The sequence below is a fragment of the Sciurus vulgaris genome (assembly GCF_902686455.1).
Source record: "Sciurus vulgaris genome assembly, chromosome: 5".
NCBI classification, from domain to species: Eukaryota; Metazoa; Chordata; class Mammalia; order Rodentia; family Sciuridae; genus Sciurus; species Sciurus vulgaris.
Genome location: NC_136465.1, coordinates 73488036 through 73493608, shown reverse-complemented (window position 1 = coordinate 73493608; position 5573 = coordinate 73488036).

Genomic DNA, 5573 nt, shown 5'->3' with positions numbered 1-5573 from the left:
GGGGGAAGGTGGAGGGAAAGGGGCGGAGACGCGGGATAACTCCGCCCGGCCACCGCTGGCACAGCACCTGCGGCGCAGCGAGGAAGGCACGGTGGCTCTGAGCTACTGAGGAGTCCCCGCTCCCGACAGCCACCACCTCCTGGGCAAGGAGAGCTCACTTCTCAGTGCGCTCCTTTGCCTTATTCTTTCCCACCTGAACTAACCACCCACCTGGCTCAGGCGGAAAGCCTAGAACAACGCTTCACCCGTGTGGCATCCCTTCCCAGCCAGACCCTCCGCGAGGCGCCAGAGTAATGAGGGATAAATGAGAGGCTGGGCACCGCTGACAGGAGGTGACAGGCGTAATGACCGAGTGACTTGTGACAGGTGCCCACCTCCCTTTTGGTGCTCAGTGAGTGGGTGGCTTTCCCACTTCTCTGAGGCCATTAACCAGAACAGGGGAGCCGGCCTGCTTGCAGAACAGGCATAGGGGCCCAGGGACCCCAGGCGCCCTCGCAGCTCTCTGGCCACCGAGTCCAAAGTGTGGCCCTTATCTCTCGATAGGCCCCACTGTCCTGTCCAGGCAACCAGGTGGAAGACTGTCTCTGAACTTTGCCTTTGCTACAGAGAGAGGGTCAGGTGCCAGGCTGAGACCTGACCCAACGCTTCTAAGTGTTATCTAAGATGGAATTGGGGAGAAGAAGAGGGGGATATGAGGGAGAGGTCGCCCTCCCTCCTCACTGGACCTCATGGACCCACTTTAGGCTTCCCAAGGGCCACCTAGCACCTACTGCAGCTGCTAAAATAGACACGGCTCAAGAGAGGGTCCTGGCTGCACTGTATGTGAAAGGACCACTGTTTCATATCCCCATGTCATGGCACTTCATCTGACAGAAGCACTAGATGTTTGAAATCAGAGTTGTCCTGTGTATGAGTGGTCATTATACGCTTACAATCATGAAGCAGAAAACCCTTTAGTGGGGACTGGGCAGGTCTGAGGCACTGCCCTGTGATCTCCCTCCTGTTAGTGAGCTATACAGTGACAGGATCCAATCACTTCTGTTTGTAAAATATTCTGAAGTTCATGAAACACTTTCAGAAGTAGAATCTCACTGGGTTACCAGGGGAAAGGGTCTCCATCCTCTTCTCACATCTAGCATATTAAGCACATCAATAATCAGAACATTCTGGACCTTACTGACTCTGATTTGGTCTGGGGGTAGAATCTATCACTGAAGAGTTTCTAATTTTGTGTTTTCTGTCCCCAGCTTCAGATTTGCCCTCCAGGGTCCTTTTCCCCTTCCTTACTTTTCTTTTCTTTTCTTTCTTTCTTTCTTTCTTTCTTTCTTTCTTTCTTTCTTTCTTTCTTTCTTTCTTTCTTTCTTTCTTTCTTTCTTTCTTTCTTCTTTCTTTCATACTGGGAATTGAATCCAGGGGCACTCTACCACTGAGCTATATCCCCAGCCCTTTTTATTTTGCTTTGGGATGGGGTCTTGCCTACAGAGGCTGGCCTCCAGCTTGTGATCTTCTTGCCTCAGTTTCCTGAGTAGCTGGGATTACAGGAGTGTGCCACCATGCTTGGTTTCCAGTGTCCTCTTTTGAGCTTGATGTGATGGCTCTGTACTTTTGGCTCCCCAAATTCTGCCTCCTGCTTGCCTTTCGATTAGCAGGACCAGTTTTAGGGGAAGGACTTGGGTGGGACAGGAACTGCAGTGGCAAACAACCAGTGTTTACCTGTTCCTAGCCCCTTCCTCTTCCCACTCACTCTGTACGTGCATGTTTTGTGAGAGCTAGAGAGAGGGATGACAAAAATTGCCACGAGGGAGAGACAGTCGATGGACCAAAAGGTGGTGATTACTGGCAGTACTAAATGACACCCCAGAGACAACTGGTGCCAAAGGCTCCTAGCCTCTCCTCCCACTCTCTCCAAAAGGTGGAAGGAGGAGCAAGAGGGCAATTGAAATCGAGAGGACACCAGAGGCAAGTCTGGGCTTACAGTGCTCTCTGGGGTGAGCTGGCAAAGCTGGCCCAGAGGACCTAGGAAGAGTTAACCCTTTCTCTTCCCCCAAGGCTGAGGTCCAGTATCCACCCAACAGCGCCCCAGGGCCTGTCTTCAGCCTCCCTGAGAGGAGAAGTTCCCAGGGAAAACTGGAGTCTAGAAGCCAGGGTGTGGCGGGCGCAGGTGTGTGGGCTGGAAGGCAGGGCCTGATGTTCCGCCCTTTCTATTCTGGCCTTGTCTGTCCCTCTCACAACCTCCCTTTTTCATAGCCTTTACTGTGCTGTGAAGACAAGAGTCCTGTGATGGGCTGAGAGAGAAACCCAGCTCAGGAAGTCGAATAAGCCCTCTTCAACTGAAGAGTCGGGAGGTTGGACGCTTGGCTTCTGCTTCTGCAAAGTAGGGGTGGTCCTTGGAGCAGAGCAGACCATGTGGGCACTTGTTTTTCTGTTGGGTGCCCTAGACTTTTCTCATATCTAGCTTGAACCATACTCTTCTCCACATCTTAGTTTCTCCCCTAGTGCAGCTATCCTCCACCAGGCCCCTCGATTGACCCCCAAAGCTGATGGGAAAGGGTCTGTCTCTCCAGGGTTGGAGGTCTGAGGAGCAAATGCTTTTGTCAGGTAGTGGCCTGAGGACAACTTTCCAGGATTGGCATGGGAGTGGAGTTGTCAAGGAAGCTCACCAGTCAGGAAGCTCCCTTGAGCCTTGAGCTCTGTCCAGCCCACACTTCTTAGGATAAGGGCAGGGGCCATCTGAGCTAATGAGGTACTGGAAGGCACCCACAATAGGAGGTGTCCTCCCTGCTCAGAGCGGGGAGAAACTGGGGACTTGAGCTGGAAGGCACCAGGTCACATGAGGCAAATACACACCAGGAGGCAGGCCACTAGCTGCCAGTGTCTTAGACCAGAACAGGGGCTCTCCTTTCCTTCTTCCCTCCCTCACTCCCTCCCTTCCTTCCACTTGTTGACCTGTATAAGGCACTAGGAATCTAGAGATGACTAAGAGACCATCCCAGACCTGTAGAGGATAGCAGACTCATGGGAAAACAGATTGTTGAGCAGGACATTGATTTGTAAATTAGACATGAACATTTATAACGTGGACATGAACCAGGGGCTATGAAGACCCGTTGGAGAAGGCAGAGAAGGCTTCCTGGAAGAGGTGAACTTTGCCCTGGAACTGTAGGGATGAGTAGGAATCTGCTGGGCAGGGAATGAAGGAAAGGCATTTTTGGAGGAGAGAACAGCATGAGCAAAGACAAATGGGATAGAGCAGCTTAAAAAAGAAAACTGGAGGCAGGTGCTCCTTTTTTAAAATTTAAATTTTTTCATGACTTTTAGTTTGGCATTCCTTGTACATTACTGTAATTTTATTTATTTATGTATTTGTTTATTTATTTTGGTGCTGGGGATTGAACCTAGGACCTTGTGTATGCTAGGCAAGTACTCTCTCGACTAAGCTATATCCCCAGGCCCCATTACTATAATTTTAGCATTTCATATATACTTCTTCTGAAGACTCCTAACCCTTTAGGACAAACCTTATAAATTTTACCTTGCAGGTAAATACTGATGGGTGGATACTGATTTCCTGGAATGTTGGGCTACATAGGAGTCTGTGGAGGTGGCTGCTCATAGGAAGGGCACTAAGGTGGCTTAGTTATGTCTTTCTTGGGGGAGAGAGGGCTCCTCTCCCTTGGATAAAGATGTTAGTGTAACAGAGGCTTTCCTTGCATTGAGCCAGGGCTGGGACACAATGAAAGCATGGGGTCTTTGTCACTAGTGTTGTGGTGAGTGGAAGAGCCAGGTCTCAAGGGCAGACTGCCCTCGGGATTTCCCAGGGCAGATTGGAGTTGGGTGTCTGATGTCTACGTCTGTACTCTGACTGTATCCTTTCCTGTTTTTGACCTTGTGGACTCTGAACCAGATCTGTAGGGCCTTTGTAGCTCAGGAGGCCCAGCAGGACCTTAGTAGGTGAAGCTCAGGTGATGACACCTAGTCCCTGACCTGTGGAATGCTCCCTACCTCTTTCTCCTTCCAGACAGTTCAGGACTTTAGGAATGTCAAGCACATTATCCACAGTGAATGACCTCTGGAGGCAAGTCTTGCCTTTCTGTCTTTGTCTCATTGCACCTGGAAGCTACAGTCCTTAATGGCATCCCCTAGAAATGCAATTAGATTTCTTTTAGTTTTGAAGTATGGAGTGGACAAGGCCCCGAGCTCTGGCTTTTTCTGACTGGAGGAGATCCATGCAGCCTTGTGGTCCAACGTTTCTCCCCAACAGGGAAACTAACTAACGTCCTTGGCAGAGGGTCCATGACTCTGCCCTACATCTTGCAAGGAGTCTGGCTTTTCCCACAGTTTGTGCCTTTGCTCACATGGGTGAGTGTGGTCACTTCCTTCAGGCCTCTTTCCTTCAAGTGCTCATTTGATTTCCTCCCTCAGCTCTGAATTGAACTGGATCTCCTCAGGTTTTTATAGTCTAAAGGTGCTTCAAAAGCATATGTGATTGGGCAGTTTTGGGCTCTGTGTCAGTCTTTGCAAATGTTTTCAAAGCTATGAGAGCCCCTGCCTATCCACCATGGTCAATTTCTGCCAGTTCTGTGGCCCTGTGGCTTAGTCCAGGGTCATAGCCAGCCCTGGCTCATGGTACATGTATTTTGAGGCCCGTTTGCCAGGGTGACTGACTATGCTGACCCATCTCATTGTGACACAACTTGTCCCACCCATGAAGATATTTTCCTCTTAGAGTAGACAATAGCCCTAAATCATTATTTCTAATTTATTTTGACAACCCTGAGTTTCAGGAAGTTCTGTCTCATCTCTGACCCAGATACCTCCAGCTCAAGCTTAATTTCCTCATGCTTTGGGGAATACCTTAAAAATTTTTTTTCCTTCATTTTATTTGTTTCTTTTTCTTTTTTGCCGTGCTAGGGATGGAATCCAGGGCCTCACACATACTAGCAAGTGCTCTACCTTTGAATCACATCCCCAACTCAGGAAGCCCTTCAAACAGGCTTTTGGGGGAGGTAAATTTGACTTGTCTAAGTCTCTATCCTTACGTGTAAAAGAAGATAGTACTACTTAAATTTTAGGATCATTATAACAGCTAACTTTTCAATGAAGTGATTAACATATATAAGGCAAAATTAAATACTTTACATGTTTTATTTCACTTAATCTTCACAAAAACAGATATTACTCTCACATAACAAATGAGAAGACAAGCTGAGAGAGCTTATATAACAAGTTCAAGACTACAAAGTTAGCAAGAGAAAAAGCCAGGATTTGAACTTGAATTTGCCTTACTGAGTAAGGTAAGTGTTTGCCTCCTGAACAGGCACTCTTAGTTACTATCCATGGAAAATTAGTAGGTTCTGGTATGTAAGTCTGCCATATGGCAAGGATCTAAAAAAAGAAGATCCCTTCTCTGGGCGGGGGTGGTGCACACCTGTAATCTCAACAACTTGTGATCCTGAGACAAGGAGGATCACAAATTTGAGGTCAGCCTCAGCAACTTAGTGGACCCTGTCTCAAAACAAACAAAAACAAAACAAAACAAATAAAATAAAATAGAAAGGATAGGGGATGTAGCT